The 18,744-nt window shown below is 39.1% G+C and overlaps 1 pseudogene; it reads left to right on the forward strand.

Moving 5' to 3' along the window:
* The first annotated feature begins 17,608 nt into the window (after positions 1 to 17,608).
* Positions 17,609 to 18,744, forward strand: part of LOC115793078 (contactin-associated protein-like 4) — a 90,756-nt pseudogene continuing 89,620 nt past the window's right edge.

Raw genomic sequence — 18,744 nt, forward strand, 5'->3', positions numbered from 1 at the left:
TAGCTTTTCATCAAACACCCTGTGCAAGTGTGGGCATGAATGGTATTAACCAGTCTCTTCCAACAGTGGGCGTGCTCCCTGGAAACCCCGGGCAGGCACACCTGTCATCCATCTACAATCAAGCTCAGTATTTAAGCTTCTCTACTACTCATTGCTGGTTTGTTATCCTGCTCTAGTGATGGTGTTGTGTTATAATAAGTACTTGCTCAGTCTAAGTAATGTCCCTGTCTTCTTGAAACCCTGAGAACTAGGTTTTGGTTAAATGTCTTCCTGCATGCCTTCCAAATCCACCTGTGCCCCATTAAATTAACCCTTGCTCTACTGATATTAAAGTTCATTAAACTCTCTCTCCTGTGCCTGAATCCATTTAGATTACATGATAAATCAAGTCTCTAAAAAGAGCAGCTTTGGGTTGATGCATGTACTTCTGTGTGATTGCTCAAATTGTCCTAACCAAGCAGACAAAAAGTTTAATTTATGTTTGTATCACAGAAAGTTTGAGTATGCTATAATGTAACAATGGAAACGTATCAACACACAATGCATTTTCATTCCAGTCCTAAATGATAAGGCGGGAGTGCTGATGTTTTATAGCCTTTTATCTCTATTTTAGATTTGAAAATGCTTTCAATATAGATCTAAAGGATGATGAAAGTTCTGCAATATGCACTTGGGGAAAATCCAGTTAATTATTCAGCAGTGAGGACTCAAACCTTAAAGTCAACCAGATTCAGCTGGAGGCCAGTAGAGGACAGACAGGGCAGTGTAGGGGGTTTGCTGATCAGGGGGTCTTGGGCTTTCTTTTTTTTTTTTTTTTTTTTTTAGAAAGCATCTCCACTGTGTCCTTGAGCATGATGGTGAATTTCTTGCAGCAGCCGTGCTGCATCTGCCCCTGACCTTTACACTCCCTGGAGGAGGGCAAATCTAAAGCTAAATTCCCCACAGCGAGAAATCAAAGTACATTATGATTAAAACTATTTTATACAGCTTTTTGCCTTGCACCATTGAATGCGTGACTCCCATTACACTTGACCTCGGTGGCTCACATACCCTCCTGTCATTCATCTTGATGAGCTGTCTGCCTTGAAACAGCATCAGACTGAAGCTAAAATGACAAGCGTCTAGAGAAGCTGAAGAAAGCAGGCAGTGAACACGGACTCTGTAATTTCTTGGTTACACTATATTTGAACACCTCAATCCTGCAGTGAACATGTGCCTGTATAACATGCATGTGCTTGATGGTACCATGTGACTTATTAACCTTTATTACCTTAAAGTAAAGCAGATTCTGGTCAGATTGAAGCTGGTTCACAATTCTTTTAGGATTACATTGTTAAACCTTTTTACAGTATATGGATACAGAAACAGGCTAGCATCACAAATATCCCAAGGGGAGATACAGACACATACTGTTATAGACAATACATTAAATACACTCATTCAGTTTAACAGAGTAGTTGTGATTCTTCACAGTCCAACCACAGTTGGCTTATGCTGGCAATATTTCACTGAGCCAGTTTCTCAACTTCCATTTCATTGTCCGTTAAGGGAGCAATGCACAGGCTGTTCCAACTACTGATAGGTCTGAGATCACGTATGTATGAGGTGGTGATGACAGGTAAACTTCACAGTCCCAGATTTCTCTGGACAAACAAAAGAAACCAAATCACAACAAGCCAGGCAGACCGCACTGCTGGTTTGACAGAAAACTGTAATGTTTGTTTTTAAGATGTAATCACAGCTCTCGGATTGGCTTTGATTGTGCCGAGCAGTGAAAATGACACAGTTTCTGATTCCACAGTCATAAACAGAATACCAAATTGCAGCATGGAGCAGCTGCACTCTAAAAGTGATAAGGCTTTGAAGAACATTTAGAGGAGTTTTTTTTTTCTTCCCCGACCGCAGCGCTGAGGAAATCTCAGAAGCTTCCTTCAGAGGTTTTACTCTAACTGTGATCATAAGAGTTCACATATATTTTAGCTCTGCTCCTTTTGAAAAATTATTGATCACTCATGTTTTGGTATTTAACCTTACCATACCATACCATACCATCTTTATTTATAAAGCACTTTAAAACAACCACAGCTGACACAAAGTGCTGTACATTAAAACACAAATAAATAACAATTTAATAACTCTTTCAGGTTAAAAAAAAAAAAAAAAAAAAAAAAAACCTTGCATCACTGCCGATCATTTTCAAAATCGGTCCGCACTGCACTCGTTCCACATATTTTCCACTTTCTTTCTTTCTTTCTTTTCTTTCTTTCTTTTCTTTCTTTCTTCTTTCTTTCTTTCTTTCTTTCTTTCTTTTCTTTCTTTTCTTTCTTTCTTTTCTTTCTTTTCTTTCTTTCTTTTCTTTCTTTCTTTCTTTCTTTCTTTCTTTTCTTTCTTTCATTTCTTTCTTTCTTTTCTATCTTTCTTTTCTTTCTTTTCTTTCTTTTCTTTCTTTCTTTTCTTTCTTTCTTTCTTTTCTTTTTTCTTGTAATTATATTCTCCAGGTGAGCAATTTTAGAGAGGAAAAAAAGGTTTAAAAAAATCAACAAACATCTTTTATTTATATTACAAAGGCTCGGCAGTAATAAAAATAATTCATAATTTGTACTGGACCTTCAAAGAATCCCAGAAAAAGTACATTTTTTTTTTTTTTTTTTTTTTTAAGAGTGTGCAAGACCTTCTAAAACGAAGGACGACAAAAGGGAAAAATTGTTTTTTTAGAAACTTGGAGGAGATCCAAGCCTCCTTTTCCCATTTCCCTTATCAGTGTGTGCACACAACAAACTGAAATGCAACAAATGACAAATTTACAAAAGAACAGGAATGCATTAGACAGGCTTTTCACTGTGTGTCCCAAAGTGAATACAGTCCGTTCATCTCACTGGGTTTTGTCACCACTTCTTGATAATCATTTAATGGACATGAAGGAGCCAATTTCAGCAGTTTGTTGCTGATTTAACACTTTAATTTCAACCCTGTTTGGAGGTAATTTTCAGTGATTTGATTTTGTCTCTTCCCACGTCTTTCAAGTACATGCTAGCTTTTGGCAGAGACAAAATTTGCTAATAATCCCGCTGCTGAAAACAAGTGGAATGATTTCACAACACAAAACATGCACCCAGTTGTCTGACTTTGCACTGACTTACCATATTTTACATTACTAGACTTACTGTACATTTAACAATAACTCCTACCTGCCTAAACCCAACACTCACCATCACCATATACTTTATCTACCACCCTATACATTAGACCATGAGTAACAACTTGACAATACATGCACACACGCACGCACACGCACACACTATCCATAGAAGCCAAAACTATAACAGGTTGTAAGTTTTTTGTAAGGTTTTTTATTTCAGTGATGTAAAATTTGGCATTTTAACTTGGGAGTCTGTGGTGGTTGACTAGAACCAGTCTCAAGTGGCACCTACAGTAACTTTTGGCTTCATTTTTCAGCTCCAGAGGTGGCCGATTGATATACACATACAGTAGATTCATGCAAGGAGTGCAAATTTAATAGGTCTCTCTTAGGCCTCAATTATGCCTCTGCATACCATGTACAGTTTAGAGGGGATTTCCAGTTGTGCTTGCTGTTGTCACTCTCATGAACAGTGGCAGAAATTGATGCACTGATGGCGCGCACCAGGCTTTGGTGGCATTTTAGCTTTTTCTGCACTGCCAATTGCAACAACTTGAAAGTTGAGACAATCTGGAGCAAACTTTTTAAAAAAGAGGATTTTTCTGAGTGGCAGCACCTACTGTATCAATAAAGAAAGGACTGCTAAAGGGGTTAGGGTGTCACAAACAATATGGTGCTCATGAATTTAGCTTCACTGTGAAGCTCTATGTATAAAATTTCTCTTTAGCTGACAGCTGGTCGCTATTTTTCATCCCATGCTCTGATATATTTTAGAGCTCAGCAGTATCCTTCACTTTCATTCGTGGCCTCAAACATGAGCCTCAAAGTTGAGATTAGCTTCTCGTCACTCCAAGTTGTTGAATTTCACTGACTTTCAATGATCTCTGTTCATCACGTCACTGCTAGTCTCTCCCATGTCACATGTGCACATCCCCACCTCTCACCTGTATCCACCTAGCGTGCCACTAGCACTGTTTATTTTTTTCTTTCTGATTGCCAAGACTTGGTAGAACAATTAAAATAAATAAATAAGAATAATAATAAAATGAAATTCTGTGCTCTGATAGCAAAGGGTTCATCACCAATGTTCTGGACTAAAGTTTGGCTTTGCCAAGACTTGTTATTTTTGAAGCTTAAGGTAAACTCCTAACACCAGAACTCTTTAATAAAACAATCCAACCTGCAAAAACTCTGCAACAACGATTCAGCGTAGAGGTCACAGATGATGACACAGCAGTTAAACAAGTTAGTCTCACTTCAGCAAAAATGAAGCTTTTTTTTTCTTTTTTATTATTATCACTGCAAGCGTCTTTGCCCCCACAGACAAAAGGAAAAGTTTAGTTATCTGATTTATCATCCTCTTCCTCCAAACAGACAGATGGAGACAGAGGTAGAGGCAGGCGGCTAAAATTAATTTTAGCACAGATGAAAAATTGCCCACATGACGACCTTCAGTGCAACAGTGAGCAGTAGCACAACAAAGAGACAATGTGAAATACAAAACTGCCACATAAGTAAAACAACTGAAGAGTTTAAGGTGTGATTAAACAGTAGCAGAACCCAAATTGTGAATTTTCTCTTCAAAGAAAATAAGCTACAGGTGCTTTTCTGCTAATGTATCCTTTACTGTAATATCCACTGGTATTTGGAGTATAACACTGGATAACATGCATTTTAATATTGATACTGGGAAAATAATGCCTACTATATGAATATATAACAGTTATATAACCCACAACCTTTTACAGAACATGAAAATGTCTGAAATATTGTGCTTTTGACATTAAGCAAAACTTGCAGTTTTTATGTGTGTGATTTTTCACAGTCCAGGTCCAAGCTGGACAAAGCAGGCACTGTGGGGTTTTCCAACTGATCAGTCATACCTGCAATTTGTTCCTCCACATTTCTACTAATCAATAAATAATCAATGACAATCAATAAAATCTATGTTATATAGCAGGCAAGGGAGCAGGAAGTGATGCGCTCACACACTGCTTTTGGCCACTAGATAGGGGTTCGAGTCTTGTCTCTAGCAGTGTTAGCAGTGTGTTCTCCTCAGTATAAATGGCAGACAGGCTGCAGATCGGTGAATTTTTATTTACTCCTTTGGACATACACTGCATAAACTCAACACTGTGCACTTTGCTAAAGCTTCCTGATGGGTGCATCCAAACTCCCTACAAAGTCTTTTTCAGACAGTTCACAGGCCAGCGGCGGCTTCCTAGGCCTGGTGTGTGTGTGGCCTGCACGTATTGCAAAGTCACCTGGCACTGCTCCAAGGATCATTCTGACCCACCTCTCTTCCTGCAGCTGAACCAAACACCACACTGCCGCACTGACTTTAGCTTTCTCTTACAATCACATTTTGCTTTTGTTTTCATGTAAATAAAGTATTGTTAGGTTTAGGCACAACTGTTAATTGGCTAAAGGCAGGTAAACAACATAACCTACCTTTAGTTAAAATACAGTATGCTTCATTCTCTGCCTTTTCAAGGTGCCAAGTTTCATCATGTCTAAAGGTGCTAGAGGCAACCTGTCTAGTCATTATCTGTGGCAGGACAGTCTCTGTATTGCATTTTTAATTTTTTTTTTTTTATTTTAATGTAAAAAAAAGGGAAGCAGACATGAAGGTCTGGCTGTCACCACCTTGTATAGTCAGTGCAATGAACAGTTATTCATAACTGTGATAACTGATAACAGAAAATGTATACAGATGAATAATTAGGAAAACTAGTCAGACTTTCACAGTGCAATGATTAAAAACTGGTTCATTATTGTTTCCTCCGTTTTTCTTCTCTTGCATTTCGTCAGCCTCCTCCATTCTTCACTCTTTCCTTCTTACATCCCTCTATAGCAGATTACGTGCCATTGCAGTCTTAGATAAGTAATACCCCATTAGCCTTGTGAACTAGGAACCACTGATGCCCAAAAAAAAAGCTCCATTACTGTCTTGTAACGCCGTTAGGCTCTCCATTAATTTGTCACCTCCATACACTGCTGGTTTACCACAATAAACTGCCAGCAGCAGGCAGTTCAAGCAACCAAGTGATTAAATGTGCACAGATTCAGTGACTGATCAATTTTTTTAGATGAAGATGTATTCATAACACTTCACAAAGATATGTAAATTTTAGAAGATCAAGATGCAGAGTTACCTACTGAGATTGTCATTGGTTGACTGACAAGCAGCTTGAGGTTTGTTTAAGCAGAAGAAGCATTAATATAGGAGGCTGTGGGTGCAGTATGACACAATTATGTTTGCCTTACTGCTTAAGAAGAGCAATTCTTATGTAATGACATGACAGTAGCAAAAATAGATTTTTAATTACAAGCTTTTACTGAGCAAGAATAAATAAATTAGAAATTAGGATTTCTCGTAGAGTTAAATTTTATTGAATATTATTTGCTCAAACATCAAATAACAGCAACCTAACATTATTTAGATTGTATGAAAATATAAAGAGGGATGAAATAAAAGTATATTTGCCAAAAATTAATTAAAATAAAGAGTTTGGATTTTCTGCAATGTTGGTTTTAAAACAAGAACTAACTAAACATAAATATTCATTTCACTCTACACTTCCCCATTACAGAATTACAGTCATGCAAATATCACAAAAAGAAAGCCCCGCTGTACTTTATCTCCCGTAACAGTGAAAATCAGTTTACTCAGATTAACACAGCTCATGTCAGCAGGAGACTGTCTGAGAGGAAATTGGTGTTGGCAGTGACAGACAAAAAGGACGTCAGAGACACAGAGGAAGAGACGACAAAGGGCCGAGAGAGACAGCGAGAGAATCGTTAGCCTGGATATGAATGGTGAGTGGGTAGGAGACCAGAGGTTATCGCTGTCTCTTATAAATTCACCTGTTCCCGATCACAGCATCCTGAGCCAAGATGGAGAAATCTGCCGAGCAGTTTCAGCGAGATTTTTGTCGCCTACATAAATTTAGTGCGGCACTCGCAGAGAAATGAAATGGCAGCCAGATATGTGGGATATTTCCTTTATAGCGCTGCTGTGCCTGTCAGTGGGGGAAGAGAGAATTCAACTTTATGAAGAGATTACGCACAAAACAAACCCATTGCAGGGGTCAGAGGTCATCCGAATGACAGATTCACTGACTGAATGCTATTAACAGCAATCCAGGTCAGACAGAGTGATAAATCCTTAAACCAATTTCACTTTTTGTGGGATTTATTCTGTTTGCAGTGCATGTTTTGCTTTGCTGGAAATTTCCTTTTAGAATGAATAAAGGTAACGATAAAGATGATGCTTATGCTCTCATCAGAGTTACGCATTGAACCAAGGTCTTTACCTATCACCAAACCCTCTGACTCAACTCCGTATCACCTCAGCACCAGTTTTGGCTGTAAGACACTCATCTGACTGAATTATGACAGGTTAAATAAACGGTGAATGTAGCCTTAAAGGATACAGGCATATCTTCCTATCCGTAAGAAATGTGCTGGTTATGAAGTCGTTTGCATGCAACAAACAGTAGATGTGATAAGCCAGATAGCCATATTCTGAATTGATTTAAATTCATCACACTGTCGTAGATGTTGCATGGTTTTGTACGTCCTCGCTGCCCTGGCAGATTTACCCTCCAGCATTTATCCTGTTCTCGAGCTAGTAAAAACCGCACCCCCAAAGCGGTGTTTTCTTCCAGCTGAGCTGCTCCTGTCACTCACTGCAGATGGGTAAGCATTGCTTCGAAATCGTTAAGGCTCTGAGGTGTCTTGGCTCAAAGACTTGCAGCTAATATCACGCTTCACAAACCAGTCAATACCCGGCAGCTCCGTGAAAAAGCCCAGCCTCAACCTAAATGCCCCCAGAACACCAAAGGACATGCTTTCATTCACCCCACTGCTCAGTGAGGTCGGAGCCACCAAGAGCAAATCAGCTGTCATATGTCTGGGAAGTGTAAGGGTAGTCACTCAGACATTAATAAATATGAAAGTCAGTTTTTCGAGTCACAGCTCGCGTGATTAACTGCAGATTTCTGTTTGTTTGATGCCACAAGCTGTTGTTATCCACTTTACTGATTAATGATTACTTTATTTTTTTTAGTGATTGGCTGATTCAAAGTAGAAATGGTGGCGGGCGCGACAGACCCCGCCCGTGCAGACCTTTTGAACGATTTGAACGTTGTCAGTCTCATAAACATGTCACAAACATTGAATCACAGAGATAACTCACAGGTTTAAAAATCTGAAGTAAAATAACTTTCATTTTATGGTCATTTTAATTTTTTCTAAAAAGTTTTATCTCTTATAATGAGAAAATACGTGATTTGTCAGGTGGGTGATAATTGGGAAATTGAGTGATCAAATTGATAGAGAGTCATGTATTTGCATATCTCGATCATATAACAAGATAATGTTACATGTCCATGGAGAACAGTTATTACTGCAGCAAATGAGGAGTCTTTTTTTCAGCTGAGATCTGCCCAAAAATATCCGTTAAATGGAGTTTCATCCACCCATCCTGTTCAGGGTCACTGGAGCTGTCATAGGGCGAGAGGCAGGGTACACCCCATACAGGTCACCAGCCTGTCGCAGGGCCAACAGAGAGACACAGAAAACCATTCACACCTATGGGCAATTTAGAGTGACCAATTACCCAAGTAACTGCATGTCTTTGGCCTGTGGGAGGACACCCACGCAGACATGGGGAGAACATGCAGACTTCACACAGAGAGGCCCGGGCCATAGTGGCGTCGAACCCAGACCTTCTAGATGTCATTGTAGCTGTGAGGCAGCAGTGCTAACCACAATGCCACCATGCTGCCTAAATGGAGTTTACCTTGTTAAATTCAAGTAGCCTGCCAACCCGGAATCTGGCTCGGAGCCAAATGATGTTCAGTTTCACACTAGTTCTTGGCCCTCCACAACTGTGTACCGAATATCAGATGAAGCTGAACAATTTTGAGGGAGATAAGTTTGTTTTATTTTATTTTATTTATTTCGCCCTATGTGGAGTCTGGGGTATATTTGGCTGTTTATGACTATTTTTGATTTTACTTTTATATTTCACCTTAAAAATGGTTTGCCTTGCCAGTGCTAACAAGCACTTTCTGCAAGCGAATATCCCATTTTTACTGCTTCTTCCTGCACCAAATCTACATTACATGTGAGGAAAATATACAGGAAAAGCATAATGTAAATTAGTGATCATAACTGGTTTTGCTTGGTCTATCACTAATACAGTTTAAAAACTGGTACATAGTTTGAAGTTTTGACACAAGTGCTCTCACAGAGGCTGCGTACTGCTGCTATGCCATCTCAAATCAAAAGTGTCATTTGGACATGTTGGCACATCCATTGACTCCATCAGGCCAGAGAAAGGGATTTGCTGTCTATTTTTCTGGATTACTTTCTTTACCTTGACCCAGATATGGCAAAATTTTAATCAGGTGATATAGGGGTCATCTTTTGTTCAAATTTGGTATGAACTGGACAAACATACCAGAAACAATACCCTGTAATATTAATGTAATAAGGACCAGTTAACAAAAAGCCCAGTTTATCCAGTGAGCACACAGAAAAATGATAGAGATTTATAAAAAAGAATTTTGTGTAGCCCGAAGGATGAAAAGTAAACATTACTTGAGAGGTTTTGAACTGTCATTCACCAAGCAGAACTGGGAGAATATCACACACACACGCACGCACACACACAGACACACACACACACACACACACACACACACACACACACACACACACACACACACACACACACACACACACACACACACAGCAGTGACTACACATAGCCACTTTAGAATCATCACTTACTGCAGTTGTGGGTTACCAGAAGTTCAAACTGAAAAAAACTAATAAAAACTGAAATGTGCGTCAAAATTCAACTTAATGTGAAAGAGACAAAAACATCACATCAGTGACAATAACAGGACTAACAGAAACTAACAGGAGGTGAGTTTCAGTTTGCTGCTTCCAGCTGTTTGTAGCAGTCTTCTTTCTGAATTTATTACATTCCTGCAGGATCAGCTGGAGCATCTGTGAAGTAAGAGAGTCGTGCAGATTTATGAGTGTGCCGTTACAGTTATAGTAACATCATTAACTGTTCAGGGTCCATCATACAGACAGAGGAGAGCTTGGGCATGCTCTAACCACAACTGACATTTTTAGTTTTCTAGCATTACAAATAGTTTCTGGCTGTTACAAAGTGACTGTCCTCAGAATGAGTCCCGAGTTCCATCACAGGCGTCGAGACATTTTACCTCACCATCATTAAAGTCATGTATTAACATCAAAAATATTTTTCTGTCATGTCAAGTTTTTTTTTTTTTAATTTTCCGGTCTCACAGCAGGCTGCATGTTTGTAGCAGTTATTACATTACTGTGCACATTCTGACATTAAAGTATTCACCAAAATATGGCCATAAGTAACAATGAGCGCGCATTGTTAATTAGGTAAATTTCACCCAGAAGGCTCTGATGGGTTGTTTATTTGAGGTGATATAGGAATATCCTCCACCTGCTCCACTGTGGTGTCAAAATCATCTTTGACTTGTATTTGGTGCCGTGACAGTCATTAAATTAAACTGCAGTCATGAGTGATTGCTGGTGCATTATTATGTGGAAATTTAGAGTGGCTGATATTTTGGTAGGTTATATGGGGCAATAGCTGAGTCATGCAAGTGAATGTGGGGAAGGGATTGCCTTGAAAAAGTCATAGCCCTGAGGCCCTATTTCCCCTTGTAATACAACCTCTGTTTTCTCCATTTTTTATGTTGACTGAAACCTAAGCTACGGTGCTTGCATTATGCATGTACACAGTTTTCATGGTTGACATTGATTTTTTTTTTTTTTTCCAAAACAAGAGAGACAAGTACAAACTAGTCTCTTTCATCGATGTTTATTAAAATTATTCATGCATTAGCTGTTTGGAGGTCAGCTGAAATAAAATGAAAACAAACATTTCTCATGGTCAGTAATGAAAATAAAAGTTATGTCAATAATGGAAACACAGCAACTTCTGAGAAATTAGCCATAGCAGACAGCTGCAGTTTATGTGGAGGAATTGTGCGCATTTAATTGAAACTAATAATCAACTAAATAAACATGGCTCCTACCAAAGTGGATGTTTCTGCAAGAAAGTGCCCCTGGATGCCAAATAAATTACCCCTCATAAATTAGTCAGTATGTGTTTTCTTCTTCACTGATATTCAAGGTGGCGAAAGACTGAGCATTAGCAACTAACACCGTTCACTTTTCTAACAAGGTAACACCAGATCAGTGAATTTATTTCAGTTTCCTTTAACAACACAGCAAATGAAGGGGAAACAGACAGCAACAGCAGTTTAAATGCCTGCTATTTGATAGCTCTCATTTGACGTGACTCTCTAAAGCATCATGTTTTTACTGTGTTTATGTTTAAACAACAGCACTAAATACTAGTCTCAGCTCAGGAGAACAATCTGACCAGGAGTGGATTCAAATAGAGCAGCTTCATGTTTGTTAAATACTTCAGAAACTAACAAAATCTTTCTCAGTGGAAGTCATAGTTAATATCTCTTCTCAGTCTTTATGATACACAACTTTTTGAAAAGTACAAAAAACACACTGGCTTTTGTCTTTATTTCAGAGGGTACAAATGACTCATGATTCATGGGTATTTATTGGCTCCAGCTCTGGATGACAGTGATGTAAATGTGACAATCAGGTGGACATGCTAATTTGTTTCCCTTTTTTGCCTGGTATGCCATGAGTTTAAGTTGTTGCTGCTGCTGTTGATCATTTTTGTGGCTCTTTGTCATTTCAGCTGGAAATTCCATCTCTGTTCAAGCAGCCTCGTCTTCCCCATCTCTGTCATTGTGTTGAATTAGATAAGAGGCATATTTATAACAAATGTATATATTTTTCAATCACTGTAATTTTGATGTGGTTAAAAGAGGATTCTTACTCCAGGTGTCTGCATACAGATTAAACCAATAACAGTAAATGTGAGTATGTCTGACAAAAGCAAAATATCAGCTGGTTTTAATGAAAAAGGTGTCTGTAACCCAGATTGTGATTGTACCAACAACAGGGTAAACTTTTCAACCCACAGAATATTCCATTTCATCTTTAAATTGGATTCTGAGCAAATTCTTTTGATTTTTATTTTCCACATTTGAAAAACAGCCATGGAGGATTTTCAGTTTTGGCCAAAGCCAAAAGCCCTACATTGACAGCAGGTGTTGTGAATATAAAGTAGAGTGCGAGTGCATCAGTTATTGGTCGGCTTCATTTGGTATGCAAAAAATAAAGATGAGTTAGACAATGTTAGCCCTGGCAGGAGGCTGCAGAGGGGCTCAAGTATAGCTGCAAAGCAGAGTGGCAAAGTCAAGCCAAAACAAGCTCTAATTCACCAAAATAAAACCCACAATGTCAAAGCAACATCAATTATTTTCACTTAGTACAATTCAAAGGAATTTATCAGCTGTTTGAGTTACCACCAGGCAAGAGTGGGACAACCAGGGCAACTAAGGAGTGGCTCCGTAAGGAGCATTTCAAGGTGCTGGAGTGGCCTAGCCAGTCTCCAGACCTGAACCCAATAGAAAAGCCCAGCGACAGCCCCGAAACCTGAAAGATCTGGAGAAGAGCTCTATGGAGCGATGGGCCCTGCTGCAGTATGTGCAAACTTGGTCAAGAACTACAGGCAAACAAAGGTTTCTGTACCAAATATTAAGTTATGTTCTTCTATTGTATGAAATACTTATTTCATGCAATAAAATGCAAACTGATTATTTAAAAAATCATACAGTATGATTTTCTGGATCTTTTTGTTAGATTCTCTCTCACAGTTGAAGTGTACCTACGATAAAAATTATAGACCTCTCCATTCTTTGTAGGTGGAAAACTTGCAAAATCGGCAATGTATCAAATACTTATTTTCCCCACTGTAGGTGGACCATATTTAGACAAACTGTCCTGTCAGTAAAGGGGATTAAATATTTAAAGAGCTTACAGACGGCAATAAAAGAACACATTACAGATCTCTCTTTTAAAGCACATTTCAAACAATGGCTCAAACAAGCTCTGCAAACACTCTTAACTCAGCTTTGTATGATGTGTTGTAATTGTTTTTGTTTGTTTTGTTGTGTACCTTGTTTATTGAGTTTCATCTGCCCGAGGATTACAGATGTAAATGAACAGTTTTGCTACAATCTGACCTGTTTACATTTTGTATTTTTTTTTGTATTGATGTCCATTCACTATTTCTGTTAAATAAATAAAAAATAACACGCATGTCTTTGCATTGTTGGAGGAAGCTGGAGTACCGGGAGAGAACCTGTGCAGGCACAAGGAGAACATCTATACAGAAAGGCTCCCAGCTGTCCGCTGGATTCGAGCCCAGGACCTTCTTGCTGTGCACCACTGCATGTCTGCGCTGCCTGACAAAACATGTAATCATATTTTTAAAAGCCGCTGAAATGATGAGTACACCGGATGGCGTCCACATCAGTATTTACACAGCGAATCTGCCCATGACGCACAGAATTATTTGAAAATGCTGAGTAAATGTTATCCAGGAAAATATTTACAGTCAGCTTGGTCATGAACCTACAGAGCCACTGAGAGTCATCTCATGACTCTTACAAAAACTATGCAGAGTAGAAACTTTTTCACTTTTCAATTCAACCAAATATAAACACAAAAGTCAGAAATGAAGCCACAACAAGCACGCTGCATGTTGATTGTTGCTTGTACACCTCCAGGACAGTGAGACAGTCAGGGAAGATTGCTGCTAACCTCTCCCACCTTGGAAATAAACTTCTTGTGTCACTCCCCTCTGGTAGGAGGCACCCTCACATCACAAGAGCAGTGTTACCCATGTGTTACAATCACACACACTCAGGCTATAAACATTATACACACTGGAATCATTACCGACTACTTCTCACATCATGTTCTCACTCACATTTTGCACATCTCCCTGTTACAGTTCATAATCTTCACATATTTATTAATTTTCATCTAATCATGTGTGAGTAGTTATACATGCATATGCAGTTGTGGTCAGAAGTTCACATACACTCATCATTGGCATGAATGTGATGGTAATTGTGGGCTTTTAATGATTTCTTTAAACTGTTCTTTTTCCAGGATTGTACAGCACGCATCATTAATGACCTTAAAAACAAGAATTGGGTGCACAAGTTTGAATTTATTTTGTTTTTTATCTAATGCACACAGGGTATACATACAGGCTCAGATATATGCATACACCACCACTAATGTTTGGTTTAATGTCCCTAACAAGTTGCACCTCGATCAGAAGATTTTAGCAGCCCCAAATAAGCTTCTGACATAATTCTGGCTGGATGTTTGCCCACTCTTCTTGGCAGAATTGGTAGAGCTCATTTAAATTGGTTGGTTTCCTGGCACAGACCAGCATAGTCCACAAATTTTCATTAGGGTTGAGGTCGTGGCTTTGGGAAAGTCGTTCCAGAAGCTGAATGTTGGCCTGTTTTTGTCACGGACCTAAGTCTGAAGTCTAGTGTTTCTAGTTTAATGGATGTTTGAAAAGTAACTGTTCTCTTCTGTGAGCCCTGGTTTTGGTTTTTGTCCCTTCGTCCATTTAAGTATATTCAATTATGTTTTCAGTTTCTCGTTCTTAGTTTAGTTTAGTTTCTCCCCGTGTGTCTTGATTCTTTATGTTTATGTTGTGTTCCTCCGTGTGTCTTCCTTCCTGTGTCAAGTCTGTGTTTCTGTCGCTATGTTCGATAGTTTCCTGTTCTAATTTATTAGTCTTTGTCCCGGGTGCTTAGTGTTTAGTTTTACTTCCCTGTCTCGTCTGCTCTGATTACGTTCAGCTGTGCTCCCCACCTGCTGCCTGTTCCCTGATTATCTCTCTGTGTATATATTGTCTCTGTCTTCCTTTTGTCTTGTCAGAGTCTAGTTGTCTTTGTGGCAGTGTTTTTGTTCCTGTGTTCTCCGTGCTCCTCGTGTTCCCTAGTTTTCCTCAGTTTTTCTTTAGTTTTCTATCCTGCCTTGTTATTAGTTGTATTATCAGCCACAATAAAAGCTCACCTTTTATCAATTAACAACTGCCTGCTCCTGAGTCCTGCTTTTGGGTCCTCACCTCCACATACTCCACACGGTCTGCTCCCACGTGCAGTTTTATCTATTCCAGAACCAGTTTTGATGTGTGATTGAGGTCACTGTGCTACTGGAACACCCAACTGTGTCCAAGTTTCAATCATCCAGCTGTTGATTTAAAGTGAAGTTGAAGAATTTGGAGATAGTTCTCCTCCTCCATTATTCCATCCACTTTGTGCAATGTACCAGTACCACTGGCAGCAAAACAGCCCCAGAGCATGATGCTACCATCACCATGCTTGACAGTTGGTACAGAGTTCTCAGGTTTGAAAAGCTTCATCCTTACTCTTACTTGGCTCGGCCATGTGGGCAGCTGCAAATTTTGGTTGAGCTTGAAGGTGCCGATTTTGGAGCAGCAGCTTCTTTCTTGGTCGACACCCTCAGAGTCCATGATAATGTAAAACTTGCTTTACTGTGGACAGTGATGTTGGCCTTACAGCAGTTTCCAGTTCATGGCAGGCTTGGGCCTTAGTGGTTCCTAAATTGTTCCTGAACATCTTAACCAACTTTCTCTCATGTGAGGATAACAGTTTGGCTTGGCAAAGTGGTGACACATCTGAATAACCAATGTTAGAATCTGCAACCACAAACCCATATCATGACATTCATGCACATAATAATGAATGTAAACTTTTGACCACACTTGTATATTCTGTTTTTGTACCACTGTTTGCACACCACAAACACAAATTCCTCATTTGTGTAAAGATTTGGCAATAAATGTAAGTCTGATTGTGATTCATCTTTTCACTGACACACAAATACAGAGTGGGTTTCTCCTTCTCACGTTTGGAAACATTTAAAGCTAAAATTACACTTCAATAAGATGCAGGCAGCTTCAGCCCCGTATCTCTAGTTCCTCTGTCACAGTGCTTACTCATTCATATGCAGCCTGCCTCCCTGCTCCTGAAAAGCCTCTCTAACATTCCTGAGTGGCTGCATGGTAAGTCATCATGGCAGATAAAACAAGCACAGTGACGTGATCCGGGAATAGTTATGTTAACTGTGATAATGCCACAAAGACTGCCATATAATCTATTTCTTCATTCAGCAGAAGTGAGATATTTACACAGTATTCACATAAAAGTGTGAAAACCCAATTTGGACAGATAAATTACTTCTCACCTTTTCATTATGTGCTGGTTTCAAATGACTGATGACTGTGGAGCAATGTCAGTCTTTTCAAGTGGACAATAAAAAGTTTTTTTTTTTTTTTAGACAGGCGGTATTTTGTTAGGCCTGCTTTTCTTGTCTTTTTGTTTGAGTACAATGACTCGAGGTGGTGAGAAAAAAAACACCTGAGGTTTTCTATCAAAGTCTGAGATCATTGTCTCTCTGTCTCAGCAATTCCTTGCATTTGAGCTTATTTTTTTTATTGGTGTTTTGCCATATTGCTTCATGGATCTTTAGAAACACAATATTTACATCTGTTTATAATTAGTTAGGGTTTAGATGTGCCCAGAACTCTCATGAAGCATTTTAAAATGAAAATGTTTTTTCTACACTTTTTTTGTATGCCATTTAAAGCCCTTTGAATTCCACAGTGGTGGAAATAAAATAGAACAGAAGAAGTGAATTTTACTCCTAGATTTTGATTTGTACCTTCCTTGTGAGTAGAGGATAAATTGTTCTGGATGCTGGAGGGGTTGGGATTGCTGTACAGACAAAATACTTGCAAAGTGCAACTTCAGCCCAAATTAAAATTACATATTTTTGTGTGCTATGAAGCACACATTGCTGGTGGGGATTTATGCTGTCAAACCAAAGCCAGTACAGTGCTAAAATCTTTAGATGCCCTTACAAGAGGGCTTGAACTGTTCAGAGGTCATTGCTCTCCACTGACTACAGTGGATGTTAAAATACTTGGAAAATAACGCCATATCGTGGTTGAATAGTTTGTAAAATTTTTGTTAAATTGTGTGTTTAGTCGCTCACTGTGTTACTTTAGCGGGTTTGAGGTGACTGAATAACTGTGCAGGGGATCCCGTCCCTGACCACAGGACCTGAACTGCTGCATTACTCGATGACAGACTGTGAGCAGAAGCCTCGAGCCTAATGGGACCTGAGATGACTCTTTCTCAGATGTTGTTGGAATACAATAGCGTAGCCTGCGGTGGGTTTTCCACCAAGGGATTCAAACACACTAGAATTTCTTTAAGTCCTATTAATGACTAAAGTACCTTGCGCTGGTGCTGTGACATAATGAACACTCTCTCTCTCTCTCTCTCTCTCTCCCTCTCTCTCTCTCTCTCTCTCACTCTCTCTCCCTCACTTACTTCTTTCTCCTCACTCTGCAGAGTGCAGCCAAACACAGAGCAGCCTTGCTTCTGGTGCTATCTCTCTGGAGCCAGGTGGATGCTGGTGAGCACGTTGGACGCAGAAGCAAAAAAAATTCATCACGGATCCAGGGAGTGAGAGAGTGTGGAGGGCTGAAGTAAAGAGGAGAGGAGAGGCAGACTGTCTCCCTCCTTCACCGTGCTTTCGTTCAGCATCATTTCACTTCGTCATGGATCTCTGGAGTAAAAGAGTCCTGGGAATTAATGCACATGTCACTCTTATATTATTCAGCTTGTATGGGGCAGCGAAAGCCGGTGAGTAGAATGAGATGTCATCTTAAGTTGTTTTGTTTTTTTTAGTTTGCATTCATACAAGTAGCTGATTTGCTTTGGAGTTGGAGTTTCTGAGCTCAGAGGTATTTTGTATATTGACATGAAGACTAACTTTGCTGTTCTGCACACTTTGTAAAAAAAAAAAAAAAAGAAATCTGTATTTGCAAAAATGCACGCTAATCTTTAGATGATTTTTTTTTTCCTTCTTTTTTTTTTTTTAAAGGAGGCAGTGGGAACCAGTGTAGAAAGCATGGGAGTGGAAAAAGCGAATGAGAAACAATTTCTTCTTGTAAAGCTTTTTAAGAAGTTGCCCTTGAGCAAGGCACCTGCACAAGGGCTGCTGAAGCATGACTCCTGTGAATCAGGTGGAAAAAGAAAAAGATAAAATAAGGTTTTTGTACTTTAATAATTCAGAATGTATTTCTTCTCAGAGGCTTACATGCTGCCGTTAGACATCAAGATGCTCACAGTGTGATACAGAGAAAAAGGCACAAGCAGGAACAGTCTGCCTGTCTCTGAAAACGGACTTAAAATAAAAAAATCAGACTAAGCTTGTTAGATTTCTTTTGTTTTCTTCATCATTTTTGCGCTCATTGTGTTTCTCAAGTTCTTTTGTAGTAACATGTTGCTTTTGATTTATTTCTCTTTTTTGTTTTAAATTCCCTAGCTGTGCTTTTCTTCTAACTTTGAACTTTTTTAAAGGATAATTGGTGATGATTTGGCAAAGATAGAAGATCAACTGCATGCGTGAATCAAAGTAAGCCGCTCTTACAACAAATGAAAGAAATCCCAAAAAATACTTGTGTCACATAATCCCGTTACACCGCTGGGATCCAGATCACACGCTGTTTTGATGGAAAGGCTAACAGAGGGATCACTTTA

Source organism: Archocentrus centrarchus, chromosome 15 (assembly GCF_007364275.1).
Source record: "Archocentrus centrarchus isolate MPI-CPG fArcCen1 chromosome 15, fArcCen1, whole genome shotgun sequence".
Lineage (NCBI taxonomy): Eukaryota > Metazoa > Chordata > Actinopteri > Cichliformes > Cichlidae > Archocentrus > Archocentrus centrarchus.